At 51.3% G+C, this 22,045-nt stretch overlaps 1 pseudogene; it reads right to left on the reverse strand.

The window, feature by feature from the left end:
* Positions 1-222: 222 nt before the first annotated feature.
* LOC147983768 (uncharacterized) lies at positions 223-21,647 on the reverse strand (annotated as a pseudogene).
* Positions 21,648-22,045: the final 398 nt, after the last annotated feature.

Here is a 22,045-nt window from a genome sequence, read left to right on the forward strand (position 1 = left end):
ACAAACCAATTACCAAATCCACCTATCATCGCCGACATAACCATAAAAAAGATCATTAAAAAAGCGTGAGCCGTTATTAAAACATTATAAAGTTGATGATTCCCACCAAGAATTTGATCGCCGGGTTGGGCTAATTCCATACGAATCAGTACGGAGAAGCATGTGCCCATCACTCCTGCAATGGCATTGAGGATGAAATAGAGAGTCCCAATATCCTTGTGGTTAGTAGAGAAGAGCCATCGAACCATATTTGTCATTTTTTATTTTAGAAATGAAAACTTTCCTTATCAAAAAGGGGCAGGGGGGCTGGAAGAGAGAAGAAAGAGGGGTCCGCCCAGGGGCTGGAAGAGAAAAGAATCAGAATTACTGAGCTACCCTGCTCTTTTTTTTTCTAATTCCCTTCTAAGATCCTCCAACTTAAACAAGTCGAGAGCATGCTCGTGCTCAGCTCTTTCAAGACTTGCCTTGCTCTTGGGGATCTCTTCCCATCGGATCCTCTATTCCACTTCCAGGCACCTCCTTGCGGAGCTTTCCGCCTGAAGGAGATCCCGGTTGTGGGAAACAACATTTATAAAGAAAACAGACCCTCCCTCATTCTCCCGCAGATCTTGATAAGATGCTTGGAGAACAGTGAAAGAATCAGTTGCGTGAATATGGTCCAGATAGGAACGAAGCGCTTCATCGACCAAGTAGGGATCAATCGGTAGATAAGGCCCTATTCTTTGATAAAGCGCCACAAATTCCTGAATGACATCTTGTCGCATACTAGACCACCGTTCCAAACTAGGGAAACAAAAGAGTGGTACTGTACGTCCGCGTAATTAAGCATTGTCTTGTTTGTTGGATTAGGTCTAATTTTCTTGACAAAACTGCAAGCGTGGAACTTCATGAGATGAAATAGCTTGTTCATTTTCAAAATTATAGTAGCTCAAATGAGAGTTCCTTATATTCAATATCCTAAAATTCAAGATGGGAAAAAAGGATACACAATGGAGCGAGTAGGGATTTTGTTTGATCAACAACAAAGAGTAGAATTCATTTCTTTTTCCACAAAATATACCTAAAATTCAAGGGAATACAAGAAATAGGATAGAATCCTTACTACGTCTTTTAGGGAGAAAAACACTTTTGTCTATCCACATGAAAACGGGAAATAATGTGTTATTTGCTCTTCTTATGTAACTGCTTTTCACTTTGGACTCTTCCGGGTGCATCCGCGAATAGTGATCGGTCAACCCTCATTTCTTTGACATTGCAACCATAGTCCTAATTTCTTGATCCTTATAGTTAGAGCATCTACAGCCGTGCCCCCAACAGGCCCCCAAGCCCCTTTTTCGGCGCCGGCGCCTAAAAAAGGGCCCAGTCGCGTCTACAGGAGCCCATTTTTCGCCAGTTAGGACCGAAACTGGCGCCGGCGGATCCAGGCCGAACCCAGTGCGCTGGGGGCGCCCGGGGGCGCTGATGCGATCGTTTTTGGTGCAAAAGAATGGCGGGCCCGCCGAATCAGTGACTCGCGCCTCATCGTCCTCACATCGCCTCGGTTTCCCGTGAGGAATCAATGCCAAGGCTGCCGCCGGTCAGCCTTCCATTGATTCCTCACAGGCGGTGCGGTGCGGCGACACGCCTCCTCCCCACCACGCGTACACACGACGCCACCCCCCCGGCCGCTATATAAAGCAGTGCCTCCCTCGCCGGTGGACACACCTGCCCGCAACCCCTCTCTCCCCGTGCACAGCCACCGCCGACGAGCTCTCTTTCCTCTCCCTCCCCGTTCACAGCCGCCGCAGACGATGGGCGAAAGGTTCCCCAGTGATGGGGCGGCTGCGAATGGCTTCGGCCGCCGCTCTTTGCACGAGTGGGAAGCCCATCTCCTGCATGAAGCCAACTACCCGGCACCTCCTGACATGCGCGCGTCGGGGCGGTGGAGGCTCAGCGCCGGGGGCGTCCCCGTCCCCCCGCTGCCCAATGTCACGTGCCCTGGGGGCCAATGACTGAAGATGCTCTTATACCCATACTACTACATTGCAACTTTGAAATTCATCTACATACATAGATAATTATCTACTTTTCATCGGATATGTCAATGACATTCTTGCCGAAGCCACCAGCCTCTTGGTCATTGGCGGCGGGGCGAAACTCTAGCGCGTCATTGTCCTCCCCGTCGGCGAAGAGCTGCTCACGTTCCAATCCCGTCTCATGGAGTAGGCAGCGATCGCAGCCACACCGGCCTCAAATTGGATTGACTTGAGGATGGCCTCCCACCCAGCCGCCTCCGTCGCTTGGATGGCCTCAAACTCCGCCAGTGCGTCTTCCAAACCAAATCCACCTACTACAACGCTGACTCCACCTCGCCCTGCTCCTCCTTCTCATCCCGGCTCCACCTCCTCCATCTCCACAATCAGCGCATCTTGCCCCTCCATCACTGCGTCGGATGCCTCCTCCGGTGCCTACTGCCCCTTCTCCGTCTTCGTTGCCCCCATCCTGCTCCTCCTCTTCCTCCTCCGGAGAGTCCAGGGGCAAGCCAGGTGCAATGTGAGTGGTGCGTCGTGCCTCCATCTTCGATAGGATCTTTGCCCGGCAATGCGGGGATAACATCTTGTGGTAGGTAATCCTACGACGGACCATGGTGACGGGGTCCCGGACCCAGGGTACCTAACATAAAGGAGCCCGGTGAGGGAGCCCTGGACTGAGGGGTCCTCGGGTGTCCGACCTATTAGACATGGGCCGGACTGATGGGTTGTGAAGATACAAAGACCGAAGACTCTACACGAGTCCGGATGGGACTCTCCTTGGCGTGGAAGGCAAGCTTGGCGACCAAATATGAAGATTCCTTTCTCTGTAACCGACCTTATGTAACCCTAGATCCCTCCTATGTCTATATAAACCAGAGGGCTAGGTTTGTAGATATATTCTCATAATCATAGTCAGACAGGCTAGACTTTTAGGGTTTAGTCATTACGATCTCGTGGTAGATCAACTCTTGTAATACTCATATTCATCAAGATCAATCAAGCAGGAAGTTGGTGTTGGGTTTCGTAGTAATTTCAAAAATTTTCCTACGCACACGCAAGATCATGTGATGCATAGCAAAGAGGGGGGGAGAGTGTTGTCTATGTACCCACGCAGACTGACTGCGGAAGCGATGACACAACGTAGAGGAAGTAGTCGTACGTCTTCACGATCCAACCGATCAAGCACCGAAACTACGGCACCTCCGAGTTCGAGCACACGTTCAGCTCGATGACGATCCCCGGACTCCGATCTAGCAAAGTGTCGGGGAAGAGTTCCGTCAGCACGATGGCGTGGTGACGATCTTGATGCACTACAGCAGCAGGGCTTCGCCTAAACTCCGCTACAGTATTATCGAGGACTATGGTGGCAGGGGGCACCGCACACGGCTAAGGAATAGATCACGTGGATCAACTTGTGTGTTTTTGGGGTGCCTCTACCTCAGTATATAAAGGAGCCAAGGGGGAGGGGGGCCGCCGGCCAGGAGGAGGGCGCAGGAGGAGTCCTACTCCTCCCGGGAGTAGGACTCCCCCCCAATCCTAGTTGGACTAGGATTCCCCGAGGGGAAAGAGGGAGAGGGGGGGCCGGCCACCTCTCCTAGTCCTAATAGGACTAGGGGAAGGGGGGAGGCGCGCGGCCACCTTGGGCTGCCCCTTTCTCCTTTCCACTAAAGCCCATTAAGGCCCATATGGCTCCCGGGGGGTTCCGGTAACCTCCCGGTACTCCGGTAAAATCCCGATTTCACCCGGAACACTTCCGATGTCAAAATATAGGCTTCCAATATATCAATCTTTATGTCTCGATCATTTCGAGACTCCTCGTCATGTCCGTGATCACATCCGGGACTCCGAACAACCTTCGGTATATCAAAATGCATAAACTCATAATATAACTGTCATCGAAACCTTAAGCGTGCGGACCCTACGGGTTCGAGAACAATGCAGACATGACTGAGACACGTCTCCGGTCAATAACCAATAGCGGGACCTGGATGCCCATATTGGCTCCTACATATTCTACGAAGATCTTTATCGGTCAGACCGCATAACAACATACGTTGTTCCCTTTGTCATCGGTATGTTACTTGCCGGAGATTCGATCGTCGGTATTCCAATACCTAGTTTAATCTCGTTACCGGCAAGTCTCTTTACTCGTTCTGTAATACATCATCCCGCAACTAACTCATTTAGTTGCAATGCTTGCAAGGCTTAAGTGATGTGCATTACCGAGAGGGCCCAGAGATACCTCTCCGACAATCGGAGTGACAAATCCTAATCTCGAAATACGCCAACCCAACATCTACCTTTGGAGACACCTGTAATGCTCCTTTATAATCACCCAGTTACGTTGTGACGTTTGGTAGCACCCAAAGTGTTCCTCCGGCAAACGGGAGTTGCATAATCTCATAGTCATAGGAACATGTATAAGTCATGAAGAAAGCAATAGCAACATACTAAACGATCGGGTGCTAAGCTAATGGAATGAGTCACGTCAATCAGATCATTCTCTTAATGATGTGATCCCGTTAATCAAATAACAACTCATTGTTCATGGTTAGGAAACATAACCATCTTTGATTAACGAGCTAGTCAAGTAGAGGCATACTAGTGACACTTTGTTTGTCTATGTATTCACACATGTATTATGTTTCCGGTTAATACAATTCTAGCATGAATAATAAACATTTATCATGATTATAAGGAAATAAATAATAACTTTATTATTGCCTCTAGGGCATATTTCCTTCAGTTGGGTATTACCTCCATAGAGAGGGCCCGAACCTGGGTAAACATTGTGTCCCCCGTCTCCTGTTACCATCGACCTTAGACGCACCGCTCAGGACCCCCTACCCGAGATCCACCGGTTTTGACACCGACATTAGTGCTTTCATTGAGAGTTCCACTTTGCCGTCGTCAAAAGGTTTGATGGCTCCTTCAATCATCTACAATGACGCTGTCCAAGGGGAAGTCTTCCTCCCCAGACAGATCTTCGTGTTCGGCGGCTTCGCACTGCGGGCCAACTCGCTTGGCCATCTGGAGCAGATCGAAATCTACGCCCCTGGCCACCAGGTCAGATTTGGAAGCTTGACCTACGTCGCGGATATCCGTGGAGACTTGATCTTCTACAGATTTGAGACCACGGCAGCCGCTCCCTGTCACCACGATGAACATGATGTAAATCTGTCATTGGCCCATACACAGGAGATAGTACCTGTATCTGCTCTGGCCCCAGATCCGGAGCAGATCGCGCCATCCGAAGACGGGAAGCTCAACCCCGCCGCGGAAGCCGCAGACTCAGTGGCGTTGGAGCCGCACACAGACTTAACTTCAAGTGACATATATGTCACCGGAACCATGGACTTCTCTCCACCTATAGGTTCCGAACCTTGCACGTCCGCGTACTTCGAGCTTGATCGGTCATCGGTCGTCGAATTCAGCTCCGCAGACATCTTCTGACACTCTCCCTTGGGCGACTGTTAAACTCATTAAGAGCACTATCCTTAGCGGGGGGCCCACAGCCGAATTGTATTCGGCTCGAACCGGAGGCTGATGATGGAAAATTTCGCTTCCCATCCACCGCCCACTTCATAGCCACTGTCGAAGACTTAACTGACATGCTCGATTACGGCTCCGGTGACATCGACGGTATGGACGAGGATGCCGGAGAAGAAGAGGCTCAAAACCCGTCGTTTCCCGGACGTTGGATGGCCACTTCCTCGTATGATGTATACATGGTGGATGCACCAAAAGAGAATAGCGGCGATGACAAGGAAGATCCAGTTGAGGATAAACCTACCGAGATACAATCCAAGCACCAGCGTCAGCGGCGCCGCTCTAAGTCACGCCGTAGCAAAGACAGCAACACCGACACAAGAGAATATAACACTCCGGAAGGTGCCGAAGACAACAAAGACCCTGTTGATGCAACTGCCAAACAGGATGAACGGGAAGATGGGCAAGTTAGCCTTGGTAAATAGGCCACGCACGAAGACTCGGAGGACAGTAATTATCTTCCGCTCTCCGAGGATGAGGCGAGCCTCGGCACTGAGGATTTCATCGTGCCTGAGGAACCACTTGAGAAGGAGTGCTTCAAGCGCCAGCTAATAGCCACTTCAAGGAGCCTGAAAAAGAAGCAGCAGTAGCTTCAAGCTGACCAAGATCTGCTCAACGATAAATGGACCGATGTCCTAGCAGCCGAAATTGCTACCTCAGTTCGATGACGAGGCGCCGGAGCACATACCACCATCGCGCAATGTGGCTGACCGACCACCACGTGGTCGGGATAAAACGACAACTCAAGCCGAACGCCAACCGCCCCGCCTCATCGCAAATGCAGAGGTAAAACACCTCGCGGTCATACATATGACCTTCGGCAGGACCTGAACAATAGAGCAGGACATACCAGATCGATCTACAGATTGCGAGGACGTGCCTCGACACGTGACGACGGCTATCTATTCAGACGTGACAAACCTAGTCATGCGTGGGCCGAAAGCCGCAGACGGACTCCATAGGAGCTACGTCGCGATGCGGCCCAATATAGAGGCGCCACACACCCTCTTTGCTTCACTGACGAAGTCATGGAACATGAATTCCCAGAAGGGTTCAAACTCATGAATATCGAATCATACGATGGAACCACAGATCCCGCGGTATGGATCGAAGACTTCATTCTCCATATTCATATGGCCCGCGGCGATGACCTTCATGCCATTAAATACCTCCCCCTAAAACTCAAAGGGCCAGCCGGGCACTAGCTGAACAGCCTGCCCGATAATTCCATCGGCAGCTGGGAGGACTTGGAAGGAGCCTTCCTTGACAACTTCCAAGGTACATATGTTCGACCTTCGGACGCTGATGACTTAAGCCATATAGTTCAACAGCCCGGAGAGTCAGCTAGGAAATTTTGGACTAGGTTCTTAACTAAAAAGAACCAGATCATCGACTGTCCGGATGCCGAAGCCCTAGCGGTGAGGGAGTCCTGGATTAGGGGGTCTCCAGACAGCCGGACTATATCCTTTGGCCGGACTATTGGACTATGAAGATACGAGATTGAAGACTTCGTCCCGTGTCCGGATGGGACTCTACTTGGCGTGGAAGGCAAGCTAGGCAATACGGATGTGTATATCTCCTCCTTTGTAACCGACCTTGTGTAACCCTAGCCCCCTTCGGTGTCTATATAAACCGAAGGGTTTTAGTTCGTAGGAGAACATACACTCATACCATAGGCTAGCTTCTAGGGTTTAGGCTCTCTGATCTCGTGGTAGATCAACTCTTGTAATATTCATATCATCAAGAACAATCAACCAGGACGTAGGGTATTACCTCCATTAAGAGGGCCCGAACCTGGGTAAACATCGTGTCCCCTGCCTCCTATTACCATCCGCCTTAGACGCACAGTTCGGGACCCCCTACCCGAGATCCGTCGGTTTGACACCGACATTGGTGCTTTCATTGAGAGTTCCACTGTGTCGTCACCATAAGGCTTGATGGCTCCTTCGATCATCGCTAGCGATGCGGTCCAGGGCGAGGTTTTCCTCCCCGGATAGATCTTCGTATTCGGCAGCTTCGCACTGCGGGCCAATTCGCTTGGCCATCCGGAGCAGATCGAGAGCTACGCCCCTGGCCATTAGGTCAGATTTGGAAACTTGAACTACACGGCCGACATCCGCGGAGACTTGATCTTCGACGGATTCGAGCCCATGTCGGACGCGCCGTACAGTCGCGACGAGCATGACGTAACTCTACCGTCGGACAGTGTTCGGGAGATCGCATCCGCAACTGCTCCGGTCGTTAATCCGAAGCAAATCGCGCCATCCGAGAGCGGAGGGATATACCCCGCCATGGAGGCTGCACTCTCAGTGGTGATAGAGCCAGATATTGACTTCACCCCTTTCGAGAGCTGCATCGCCGAACCACTGGATTTACCTCCGGCCACGGACTCCGAGCCGCCTACATCCGTGCCCGTCGAATCCGACGGGACGCCGATCATGGAGTTCACCTCCTCGAATATCTTTCAGCACTCACCTTTCGGAGATGTGCTAAATTCATTAAGGTCTCTCTCCCTATCAGGAGAACCTTGGCTGAACTATGTCCGGCTAGAATGGGATGTGGACGACGAAGAAATTCGCTGCCCACCCACCACCCACTTAGTAGCCACTGTCGACGAATTAACCTACATGCTCGACTTCGACTCCGAAGACATCGACGGTATGGATGATGATGCAGGAGATGAACAGGAACCACCGACCACAGGGCGTTGGACCGCCACAATTTGACTATTTCGTCCGCCTTAGACGCACAGGCTAATCAAGTCCTATCGAAAGTGTTCGGACTTCTTGACATTGATACTAGACAGAAGATCCAAGTCCACTTCCTTTAAACCATCAGACGAAATAGTCAAATTCCAAGTCCATCCAACGGACCCCACAAAAACAGCATCCATCGGGGCACAGTTAAACCCCGCTGTAGATGCCGCACTATGGGAGTTTATGCGCGAGAATTGGGACATATTCACCTGGCATCCTTCAGACATGCCAGGAATCCCACGCAGATTGGCCGAGCATAGCTTAATATTCTAAAAGGATTCAAGCCAGTCAAGCAGACTCTTCAGCGTTTCTCTGAACCTAAGAGACAAGCCATGGGAGAGGAGCTAGCCAAGCTACTGGAGGCCGGATTTATTAAAGAAATAAAACATTCGGACTGGCTAGCAAACCTGGTGATGGTACCAAAGAAGGACAAATCCTGGCGCCTATGCGTCGACTTCAAAGACCTTAACAAGGCTTGCCCAAAGGATCCATTCTCACTCCCTCGCATTGATCAAATCATCGACGCTACCGCAGGACACGAATCATTGTGCTTCCTCGACGCATACTCTGGTTACCACCAGATTAAGATGGCGAAGTCTGGTCAAGCCGCAACGGCATTTATCACGCCATACGGCCCCTTCCGTTTTAACACAATGCCCTTCAGGCTCAAAAACGCTGGCGCAACATATCAGCGCACGATCCAGACATGTCTGGAAAAACAGATTGGCAAGACTGTGGAGGCATATGTAGACGATGTGGTCATTAAAACTAGACACGTCGACTCTTTAATAGACGACTTGAGGCTCACGTTCACCAATCTCCGAACATACGACATTAAGCTCAATCCGGAAAAATGCGTTTTCGGCGTTCCCGCCGGAAAGCTCCTGGGCTTCATCGTCTCCAGTAGAGGAATTGAAGCAAATCCGGCTAAAATCCGAGCTCTATCGCAGTTGGCTATCCCAACTGACCTCAACAAATCCAGAAATTGTATGGATGTGTGGCGGCTTTAAGCCGCTTTATCTCCTGATTAGGAGAAAATGCACTTCCCCTTTATCGCCTTCTTCGGCGCATTGAACACTTCGAGTGGACGGACGCAGCCACGGCCGGACTGGAAGAAATAAAAGCCATCCTGGCCACAAACCAATCTTGGCCGCGCCAACTGTTGGTGAACCAATGCTATTATATATAGTGGCAACTCATCAAGTTGTAAGCGCAGTGCTCGTCATCGAACGAGAGATGGACGGACATAAATTCCCACTTCAAAAGCCGGTATATTATGTATCCACCGTCCTCACTCCATGCAAATCACGGTACCCACATTATCAAAAGATAGCATACACGGTATTCATGGCATCCCAGAAATTACGACACTACTTTCAGGAGTGTTCAATCACGGCGGCCTCCGAAGTACCACTCAATGACATAATAAACAACCGCGATGCCACAGGCCGGATTGCCAAATGGGCTATCGAGCTCCTCCCGTTCGACATAACATATAAGCCACGGCGAGCCATTAAGTCGCAAGTACTGGCCGATTTCGTAGCCGAATGGACGGAAGCCGAACTCCCTAAAGAGTACGGCGCATACTCCAATTGGATCATGCACTTCGACGGCTCTAAAATGTTGGCTGGTCTGGGGGCTGGCGTCGTCCTGATGTCCCCCACCGGAGATACAGTGCAATACGTACTCCAAATACTATACACAGACTCCAATAACGCAGCCGAATACGAGGCCCTATTACACGGTCTCCGGATGGCAGTCTCCATGGGCATCCAACGCCTAGAGGTGCGTGGGGACTCGAACCTTGCAATATCCCAAATAAATGGAGACTTCGACGCCAAGGATCTGAAAATGGCGGCATATCGCAACGCCATCCTCAAAATGTCTGCTCGGTTCGAGGGGCTTGAATTCCACCATGTGGCTCGGGAAAACAACCAGGCGGCGGACATCCTCGCCCGTATCAGCGCTAAACGCGACCCTGTCCCACCGAACATCTTCCTGGAAAGACTGTTTAAACCATCCGTGGTATGGGAAGGGGACACCGGCAAAAATAGTCCGGATCCGGTCACAACCCCAGATACCGAACACTTTGGCACAATCGGAGGCTCTGCCACTGAAATAACACCTTCAACCCACGTGATAATGGCCGTCATCGCCCCGTGGACCGAACCATTCCTGGCCTACCTAACTAGGCAGGAACTACCAGAGGACCAAAATGAGGCATGCTACATAGTGCGGCGATCTAAAGCCTACAAGGTCCATGAGGGAGAGCTTTATAAGAAAAGCACAACCGGAGTCCTTCAAAGGTGCATCTCCGAAGAGGAAGGGCGGAAGCTTTTGGCAGAAATCCATGCCGGACTCGGCGGCCACCACGCCGCAGCCCGGGCCCTTGTAAGCAAGGCCTTCCGTACAGGTTTTTATTGGCCGACGGCCCGGGCAGATGCACAGCATCTGGTACAACATTGTGTCGGTTGCCAGCTTTTTGCAAACCCAAGCCACATGCCACCTACCGCCCTCCAAACAATCCCCATTACTTGGCCCTGTGCGGTCTGGGGGCTTGATATGGTCGGACCCCTCAAAGGGGGAACCCATAAGAAAAAATACTTACTGGTCATGGTGGATAAATTCACCAAATGGTAGAAGCCAAACCTGTCAAAACGGCTGAATCCGGACCGGTGATAGACTTCATATCCGGGGTCGTACACCATTATGGCGTCCCCCACAGCATCATCACTGACAACGGCACGAACTTTACAGCCGACAAGGTGAAATTTTGGTGTAGCAACATGGGCATCAAGCTCGATTATGCTTCTGTCTATCATCCGCAAACTAACGGTCAAGTCGAATGAGCGAATGGTCTTATCATGAGCGGCATTAAACCCGGATTAGTGTGGTCCTTAAAGGAATCAGACAGTCATTGGGTAGAGGAGCTCGACTCCGTACTATGGGGGCTGCGGGCCACGCCGAATCGCACTACCGGATACACATCGTTTTTATGGTGTACGGCGCTGAGGCGGTGCTGCCTTGCGACAAAATTCATGACTCACCTCGAGTGCGCATGTACGAAGAAAGAGAGGCCAAGCTTGATCGGCAGGACAGTTTGGATGCCCTGGAGGAGGAGCGTGACGTGGCAAAGGCCCGTTCCGCATTCTATCAGCAACAGGCTTGAAGGTATCAAAGCAGAGAAGTGCGGGTCAAAACCTATAACGTTGGCGAACTGGTTCTACGCCTGCCGGAGAAGAAAGAGAACAAGCTCAAGCCCAAATGGGAAGGTCCCTTCATTATCGACCAGGTTCTGACCGGCGGAGCGTACCGTTTGCAGGATGCATCGGATAACCGACTCGAGCCAAACCCATGGAATGCAGCCAGACTCCGAAGATTCTACGCCTAGCGCCGGACTCTATGTTCGTCTCCTTACCTCCATCAATTTTTTGCACATTTGTTTTTTCTCTCTTTCTTTCTCTTTTTTCTCTTCAAGGCCCTAAAGGGCTAAACTTGTGTCTTGGTTACACAATCTTGATGCGCTAACCGCGCTCAATATACCTGGGGGCTTCTTATACAGAAGCTTAATCTAATTATATTTCCGGGCTTTATGCCCCACACATGTGTTATTGTTCCGCATGTACCTTTTTTCTCCATTATATGCATCGGTATGACTTCAGTTTTGGCCAAGCTGGGTTGCCTGGCTCTTGTATTTATGCCCTACATTCCCGTTAATTTGGCTAGGGCATAAGGGGAGCACCTCTGCGATTGTTACTGCCGGGTCAGCCGGACGTGTACCTCAGACTGGGTGAAGCCGAAAGCTAGCGTTCTTAAGGGAATATTCGGTCGGTGAACAAAAGATGACTTTCATTTAATTTACTACACGCCCCCAGATGTTTTTAGCCTGCATCTCGCAATTCGTACATGCACATTAGGGCATGCGTACCCAGGAAAGGAACCCTTAACGGAACTATTCTCCCTGGAAGATGTTTCTTACTATCCATGTAATATAACATAGCTAGTTAGGTACTTGTCTGTTCAAGCACTTATGACCCCTACGCCTGGTTTCCATGCATACCTCGGTTTTTACATAACCAAGTGGGTATTCGGATACACTCCGGACTATCGGGTCCAGAGGTCGAAGCGAAAAGGTCTGCCATGACAAATGATTTACAATCTGGCTAGGGACATTATATATGTCACTTGAAGTACACATTCACTAAGACTGATTAAATTCTTCCTCTATACCATCCAACAGGTTGTCTAGCCTACAATCCTATTGGTAATACTTTGCGGCTAATTCTACTTGGTCATACACTAAACTGGCAGGGATCTCTTTCCCATCGGGCCCCACAGGTCCGACCTCGGCCATATGGTTTGGGTCCGCCTTGGTATATCGTTTCTTCACCATAGCCCAGGCTTCCCTTGCACCTTGTCGGCAGGCTGATATCTTCCATAATCGGAAGCGCCGCCGCGCTCCCTTGAGCTTCTCTATAAGCTCCCCCATGCCTCCTGGCGGGGATGTGGATGGCCACAAGGCTTGGGCAATACCCTGCATCACCTGCCGAACTTGTTCGTGCAGTTGTGAGAGCTCTGGTAGAAGATCACCCGAAGACCCGGGCATCTCCTCCGCGGGACGACCCGTTAGCATACCTGCAGACATAACGCTGTTAGCAGGCTTCTTCGCCGAACTCCTTTAAAAAGTTCGTTCAAGCACTTACTAAAAATGCCGCGCCGAAGCCGTTTATTCTCCTTCACGGAGTCCGCAAGTTGGGCTCGGACATCTTTCAGTTCCACGCCTAGCCGGATATTGGCGTCTTGGAGATCATTTTTCTCCTGCCTGACTCGCGTCAGCACGCGCTCGCCAGCATTTCGCTGTCAATCATCACGTGCCGTATCCGCCTCCACGGCCTTTGGATTCACTCTGGGGCCACATGCAACATCTATTGTTAGGTGTGCATACATGCCGCATACTACCTGGTACCCATATTCTTTGCAATAGACAAAAGTTTTACCAGACCCTTTTTGGACTCCTTCAATGCGGCAACAGCGGCTTCCAGCTGGGCCTTGCACTCGTCCAGCTCTTGAGACAATTGGGAATTCTTCTCCATAAGAACCTGCACAAATAATGATCCTTAAATCAGTTGCGTCAAATGTTTCAAGTCTCAGGGGCTACTGATACATATAATCGTCAGATTTTCTTACCCGTATATCCCTTACATACTGGTCAGTGGCTCTGGCTAGACCATTTTGAGTAGCACGAATGTACGCCTCTCCGGAATTGAAGGCATCAAATTCCTCTGGCGAGAAACAAGCGTCACGGAGTACGGCCCGGCGACGCCTGTGATTCATGGCGCTCTCCACTTCTGAATTTGTAGCGGATAGTCCATCCGCATCCTAGGTAGGAGGAGCATCCGGCGTCCACCCCATGTTGGCTTCCGCCTCTATGTCCGGCCCTGGAGCCCGACTGGTGGAGGCGTGATCGGCAGCCTCTCCGGATATAGTCCGGCGAGCGTTTTTTCAATTAAAGAAACATAGACGTCATTACATTTTGAGAAAGACGACAACCACGGAGCGAGGTTTTATGTCATACCTCTGTGCCAGCGTCTCCGTCCTGACCGCCTTCCTTTTTGGCCTACCCGGCTTTGGTGCCTCTTGTTGGCGAGTTGCTGCAGGTTCAGCACGGCGTCCTGAATGCCTTCCCTGTAAAACACCATATGTGTATGGTAGGTGAAGTGTCTAAAAGGGGATCCTATTTTTGGAGTTGGGATTTTGGTTTTTCTTACGTGCGACGTAGGGAGCAGTCCGGGATAGTCGGCCGTTATGGCCACCATGGCGTCATCGCAGCTCAATTGATAGAATTGCCTGTCTATCAGCTCCACGAATATGTCCGGATCCTCTTTGAGTCCGGGACCGAGGGCCCGGCCAGGGTCCTCTGGTTGTGGAGATGGGCTGTTGACCTCCCTTACAGCTTTTCGCAGTTCTTGCCGTAAAATGGCATGGTGAGTACCTACGACGAAGAATGCAGGAAGAATGGGAGTAAAGAGGTATAGCTCACCCAGCTTGGAGGGTTGTACATGGAGAATCCATCCCGTGGCTTGATACAGATGAACTCCTCTTCCTCTCCCTTGAACAACTTGGATAGAATTTTTGCTAAAGCAGCAGCAGAGTCCGGTCCCTTACGCCCGCAACGGGTGGCATCATCTTCCCCGTTAAAACACCATAGGGGGTGCCCTCGATATTGAAGTGGCTGCACTCCCCGCATTATGCATATTGACATAACCTCAATTATTGTCAAACCTGATTGAGCCAACGCTTTAATCCGGTTCATCAGGTAAAGGACTTCTCCGTTGTCTTCCTCCTGGGGGCTCCGTGGGCGCCAGCTTTGGCATTTCTTCAGAGGAGCATTGTTGAACTCAGGAAGACCTCGCCGAACAGGGTCTGGAAGGGGGACATCCTCCATATAAAACCACTCCGAAGGCTATTCTTCGGACGTCTTCTTCAGAGTGCCAGATAGGTATCCGGTCTCGGCGATGCGCCATATTTCGGCTCTGCCCACCTGATAAAGTGACCCCTTCTGTGTGCGGGGCACAAGGCAAAATAACCTCTTCCACAGCTCGAAATGAGCCTCGCAGCCCAGAAACAGCTCACAAAGGGCAACATAACCGGCGATGTGTAGTATGGAAGCAGGGGTGAAATTATGCAGTTGGAGGCCGTAGAACTCCAGGAGCCCGCAGAGGAACGGATGAATTAGAAATCCGAGTCCCCTTAGTAAGTAAGGGACGAGGCATACCCGCTCCCCCTTAGAGGGGCTGGGGAAGCTCTCCGCTTGCTCCCCGCCATTATAAGTGGCGAGCCCAGCTCAGACGGGGACCATATACGCCGGAGGGAGAAATCCCTGAGTCTGCAGCTCTACTAATCGACTGTGCGGGACGGAACACCTCTCCCAATCACCGGGCTTAGGGCTACGGGGGCGGGAGGAGGATCTATGGTGGTCGGCCATGTTGGAATGGATTTTTTCCAAGCGCGCTCCGATGGATTCTTGCCGTGGGAGGATGGTGTGGATTGGATCTAAGGATCCCCATCCCTTTAATAGACAATTTATTTACCTGGCTAGGGGGGCGAATGTAAAAACGCCCTGGCTCCTCGCATTCGCTCGACACGTGGAAGATGGCCCTTATTGGACACAGAAGCCAAGAAGTCCAACATTTATGGGAGCCCGACACTACTTAACAGATATTCAAGATTTGGAGAAGAACCCGCCTTGCAATGCTGAAGACAATACTGCGCGCCGGACTCATCGTCATTGAAGCCTGGTTCAGGGGCTACTGAGAGAGTCCTGGATTAGGGGGTCTCCGGACAGCCGGACTATATCCTTTGGTCGGACTGTTGGACTATGAAGATACGAGATTGAAGACTTCGTCCCGTGTCCGGATGGGACTCTACTTGGCGTGGAAGGCAAGCTAGGCAATACGGATATGTATATCTCCTCCTTTGTAACCGACCTTGTGTAACCCTAGCCCCCTCCGGTGTCTATATAAACTGGAGGGTTTTAGTCCGTAGGACAACATACAATCATACCATAGGCTAGCTTCTAGGGTTTAGCCTCTCTGATCTCGTGGTAGATCAACTCTTGTAATACTCATATCATCCAGAACAATCAAGCAGGACGTAGGGTATTATCTCCATCAAGAGGGCCCGAACCTAGGTAAACATCGTGTCCCCTGCCTCCTGTTACCATCCGCCTTAGACGCATAGTTCGGGGCCCCCTACCCGAGATCCGCCGGTTTTGACACCGACAAGCGACCTTTAAACACAACATTCACGATGAATGGCTCGCCCGCCACCTCGGCCAAGAAAAGCCGAAGTCCATGGAAGCCCTCACGACACTCATAACCCGCTTTTGTGCGGGTGAGGATAGTTGGCTGGCCCGTAGCAAAAACAATGCAAGCGATGTCGGCACCCCTGAAGCCAGAAATAGCAACGATAAGTCTCGACGCAACAGACACAATCGTCAAAACAACAATGACAACACCGATGATACGGCGGTCAATGCCGGATTCAGTGGCTCTAAGTCCGGTCAGCGGAAGAAGCCATTCAAAAATAACAATTCTGGCTCATCCATCTTGGACCGCATACTAGATCGTCCGTGACAGATTCATGGCACCCCGAACAAACCACCCAATCATACCAACAGAGATTGTTGGGTTTTCAAACAGGCCGGCAAGTTAAACGCTGAAAGCGAGGAGAAGGGATCACAAAGCGAGGACGACGACGAGGAGCCCCGGCCACCAAACACAGGGGGACAGAAGAACTATCCCCCTCAGGTCAAAATGGTGAACATGATATATGCTACCCACATCCCCGAGAGGGAGCGCAAGCGCGCGCTTAGGGACATCTACGTGATAGAGCCAGTCGCCCCAAAATTTAATCCATGGTCGTCATGCCCGATTACCTTCGATCGTCGGGATCACCCGACCAGTATCCGTCACGATGGTTCAGCCACACTGGTCCTGGACCCAATAATTGATGGGTTCCACCTGACGCGAGTCCTGATGGACGGTGGCAGCAGCCTCAACCTGCTCTATCAGGATACAGTGTGCAGAATGGGCATCAATCCATCACGGATCAAGCCCACAAAGACTACCTTTAAAGGAGTCATACCAAGTGTAGAGGCCCTTTGTACGGGCTCAATCACACTAGAGGTTGTCTTCGGATCCCCGAACAACTTTCGAAGCGAGGAGTTAATCTTCGATATCATCCCTTTTCGCAGTGGCTATCATGCACTGCTCAGACGAACCGCATTTGCTCGATTCAACGCGGTGCCACACTACGCTTATCTCAAGCTCAAGATGCCTGGACCACGAGGCGTCATAACAGTTAATGGAAACACGAAATGCTCCCTCCACACTGAGGAGCACACCGCTGCCTTAGCAGCAGAAGTACAGAGCGGCCTTTTCAAGCAGAACCTTAATTCGGTGGTCGATCCCCCAGTCACTTTCAAGAGAGTCCGGACTATTCTGTAGCAGGACAGCTCGGCTCGTCAAGAGCTCGACTAGCAATTCGGCCTCTGTCCCAGTCCCGACCAAGTGGCAGCAATTGTACCGCGCGTACATAACTACGCACTAAAAATACCATGGCACGGATGGAGGCATAACCAGCTTGTGATCCACAATACGGCTCGACCGCCCTGGACACACATACTTTCACTGTTTCCTTTTCCCCTTTTTTCAGGCTTCTTTTTCACAGGCCTTCCCTGACGGCTCGACCATCGATTCTTTCCAAAGGATAAATACACCAAGACGACAGGAAGCATGGACGCATTGGGGAAATTTTAGGTGGTTTCTTTAACGACCCCTCTACCTGTTTTCAGGACCCACATGCAGCTCTCCCTTGGTCAAGGCATATTAAATAGCCTTCTACTCATTGCACTACTTGTATAAATGCGCCTTTACGCACCAATGAAATTATAAGGGAAACGGTTTGTGGCCCAAGTTTTAAGGCTCTAGCTTACTACCTTTTCTTCTTTTTCTTTTTTGGTAACTTTATCAGATAGCACCCGCACACTCTGGTGCATTCCAATTTGCCAGGGGCTTCATAGCGCCCCACAACATGGCAACAAAAGTCCGAACACTTTTACAGTGTAGTTCGGCACCCCGAATTTAGCACTATATGCATTGGCTCCGAATCATGTCTTTTGTCAATAGTTGGGTTGCCCGGATCGTGTGCTTACTACCTTACGTGCCGCTGTATCGGCTAGGGTAGTAAAGGGAGAACTACTGCGATTGTGCCCTGGTTTACCCGGATGAGCACCTCAGTAGAGAAAGCCGAAAACTGACTATCATGATGCGGCGAGAGCCGGTCAGCTCTTCGGAGGTCTCAAATCCTTAGAGATTTTTTTTCATTACGCGAGGGATTGGTACTTACCCGATCAAGTGTTTACAGCATCCTAGTTCGGATACTAGGGGCTACGCCTATATTTCTATTGTCAAACTCCTATGGCTAAGTGAGGGTGCTAAAGCCGCATAGTCCGATTGCCTGGTTCGTCGCGCTAAACACCTCCTTTAAGGACCAAACAATTGGATCAAGAGTGTTTAGATTACATCCCGAACACCCTCGTACTGCCTACGTGGGGGCAGAAGCCGACGACTAGCCAACTCTCAGATTTCACACAACACGGCCACACATGAGGAGAAATTTTTTAAATAACAAACATTATATTACGTAACGACTTTGTTTCATCATACAAGGGAAAGACAACATGAATGTATTCATTCGAAAATAATGTCTTGCACAAATTGTGTTGCCACAATACGGAACCCCTCCGGGACATCTGCAAAATACCGCTCGGGTGTGCGGTGCTCCTTGCCCTCTGGCGGTCCCTCGGTCGTAAGCTTGACGGCGTCCATCTTCGCCCACCACACCTTGACGCGGGAGAAGGCCATGCGCGCACCCTCAATGCAGGCCGATCGCTTGACGACGTCCAACCGAGGACAGGCGTTCACCAGCCGCTTCACGAGCCCGAAGTAGCTTTCGGGCATAGCTTCGGTAGGCCACAACCAGATTATTAAATCCTTCATGGCCAGTTCGGCCATCCTATGCAGCTCGACCAACTGTTTTAGCTGATCGCTAAAGGGCACTGGATGTTCTGGCGCAAGATATTGCGACCAGAACAGCTTCTTCGTTGAGCTCCCTTCTTCGGCTCGGAAGAACTCCGCAGCGTCAGACACACTGTGCGGCAGATCTGCAAACGCCCCTGGAGAACTCTGAATCCGGGTTAGTAAGAAATACTTCTTCTTCACATACTTGCTGTGCATACTAAACTCCTTACCCGCCGCAATTTTCTTGGCCTCTTGGATCTCCTGGAGGGTGCCCTGCGCCTCAACCCAAGCCTCTTCCGCGCTTTGGAGGGCCTTAGCGAGTTCGGTCTCTCGAGCCGAAACGTCGCGCTCCAAGGATTCACATTTCTTCACTACATCCTAGAGCTCTTGTTGGACCTCATCAAGCCTGGCCTCGTGCTTCTCTTGAGCGGCTTTTCCTTGGCAGCTTTCTCCTCGGCCTGGGCCAAGGCCTGTTTAAGGGCCTCGACCTCGGTCGCCGCTCCTACACATATCATGGCATTACGGTCAATACGCATTATTTATTCTATTCTAATATACAGCTAGTCAGTACATACCTTGCTGGTCTTCCAGCTACTTTTTCGCTTGGCCGAGCTCCTGCTCGGCCCGCTCTAGTCTCTGCTTTAGTCCGGAGACTTCGGCAGTGTGCGCGGTCACGGCCAACAACGACGCCTGCTTATTCATATAAGACATATTTAGTTAGTCTCTTGCGAAAATAAATTGATCCTCTGCCCGCTTTTCTTTCCGAACACCGGATAGTGTCTCAGGGGATACTATCTATATGGGGATTTTATCTTTTGCGTCGCGTACCTCAAAACCTGTCAGCGGGCTGCTGCAGGCTTCGGTTAGTCCGCTCTTGACGGACCGAACCCTCTCAATCACCGTACTCATAAGGATACGGTGTTCATCCACAATGGAAGCGCCTCGTAGCGCTTCCAGCAGATTATCCGGTGCCTCTGGTTGGACAGAGGTCACCGGCGGAACAGGCACACTCCCTTCTTTTGAAGGAGGTTTCTCGCCGGATTTCGGAGCCGTATAGGTCTCCGGACTTGTGTTCGGCTGGGGGCCGAATTGAGCAAGGCCCCCATCCCAGTCGCCATGGGGGTCTGCTCCCCCATGTGTCCGGCAGCCGAGGCTTCGCCCTCTGGCGCCACCCTGGCGGCCTCCTGAACCTCTTCCTGGCCGGGGAAGGTCCTTTGGGACAACACCTCGTCGTCGCCCTTGGCCGTGGGAGAGTGAGCGGCCGGCAATGACTCGCTGGCCATCACCTTTGAATCCAGCGAACCTCTTGATGAGGATCGCTGGGAGCTCTTGTGGGCTGGACTGCAACGGCATCATTTACACATGTTAATATCATGAAGCAAGAGAGGCCGGATGTATGGACGTATGCGGGTTTGTAGTACTTACGACGCGGCCAGAGGCTTGTTTTGGGGGTGTTGCTCCGGGTTGCTGTCGTCGTCCCACGCGGAGTTATCCGTAGGGGGACCATTCCCCCTCTTGGGCGCCTCCGCCTCCAGATTTGTGGAGGCCGCCCTCTTCTTCCTCCCCCCATCAGGGGGAGAGGTGCTTTCTTCCTCCACCTCATCATCGTCTTCGGCGCCGGAGGAGAGAGTCTTGTCTTCGTACGATACGTCCGGGGCTCCTATGCGGCGGAGGCCACTCTAGACCCCCTTGGCCTTATTCTTGAACTTCTTCTCCGGGGCCTTATAGGGCGCCGGCACCAGCATCTTCGCCAGGAGCGGGATGACTGGTTCCTTGGGCAGCGGAGCCGAACAGTGAATCCGCTCCGCCCTCAACATCCATACCTGAAAGAACAATAATAATAAAATTTAGATATCCTCCTTGAAACAAGCAGGTATAGGATGCGTTTGGAGACACGAAAGGCTTACCGCATTGGCGGAATGAGTAACATCGTGCCCGCGGTCCGAGTCTATGGTTGGCGGCGTCTCGTTGCCCTTGAAGAGCAAGTTCCAGGCATCTTCGTGAGTGGTTCTGATGAGCCTCTCCAAGGTTTGGTGCTTCTTCGGGTCGAATTCCCATAAGGGGCAGCTTCGGCTTTGGCATGGGAGGATCCTGCGAACTAGCATCACCTAGATTACGTCGACGAGCTTGATGTCTTTATCCACCATGCTTTGGATGCGCGTTTGCAGCGCTATCAGTTCGTCCGACGAAGACCAATTTGGGCCCTTCTCTATCCAGGAGGTAAGCCGCATTGGAGCTCTGGAGTGAATTCGGAAGCCGCAGCCCAGGTGGCGCCGCAGGGCTCTGTGATGTAGAACCACAGTTTCCGCCACTCCTTGACAGTCTCCACAAAGGTACCTTTGGGCCATGTGACTTTGGGCATCTTGCTCACCATGGCACCTCCGCACTCCGCGTGCTGGCCATCCACCACTTTCGGCTTCACGTTGAAGATCTTGAGCCACAGTCTGAAGTGGGGTTGGATGCGGAGGAAGGCCTCGCACACGACAATGAATGCCGAGATGTTAAGGAAAGAGTTCGGGGCTAGGTCATGGAAATCTAGCCCGTAATAGAAACATCAGCCCACGGACGAAGGGATGGAGGGGAAACCCTAACCTGCGGATGAAATGAGGGATGAACACCACCCTCTCGTTGGGCTTAGGGGTGGGGACGATTTGCCCCTTTGCTGGAAGCCGGTGGGTGATTTCCTTCACCAGATACCCGGCCTCCCAAAGCTTCGCGATGTCCTTCTCCCTAACGGAGGAGGCCATCCACTTGCCTTGACCTCCGGACCCGGACATGGTTGAGTGATTCCTTGAGACAGAAAGAATGAGGAGTTAGGCGCTGGAGCTCGAGAATGGAAGGACAGAGAAAGAGAGAAGGCATGGGTGAAGAAAGGGAATCCTTATCTCCTTATAAAGGTAGCAAATATCAAGCGCCTCCCACTCGCCTTAAAACTCGCCTATTCCCAAGGGCTGTGCAAACGACACGGTTATATTACCAACGCCCGTATTGATGAGGATCCCGCAATAAGGGAACACGATCTCTGCTTCGACAAGACGTGCCTATTAAAACCGGGTCTCGAAACATGGAGCGGCAGACAGAAAACGGTTCGAAATGATGACCTAGCAGACGTGATGTTACATTACAAAGAGTTGTCAATGGAATG

The sequence above is a fragment of the Triticum urartu genome, chromosome 2A (assembly GCF_056163025.1).
Source record: "Triticum urartu cultivar PI428250 chromosome 2A, HENAU_Tu73, whole genome shotgun sequence".
NCBI classification, from domain to species: Eukaryota; Viridiplantae; Streptophyta; class Magnoliopsida; order Poales; family Poaceae; genus Triticum; species Triticum urartu.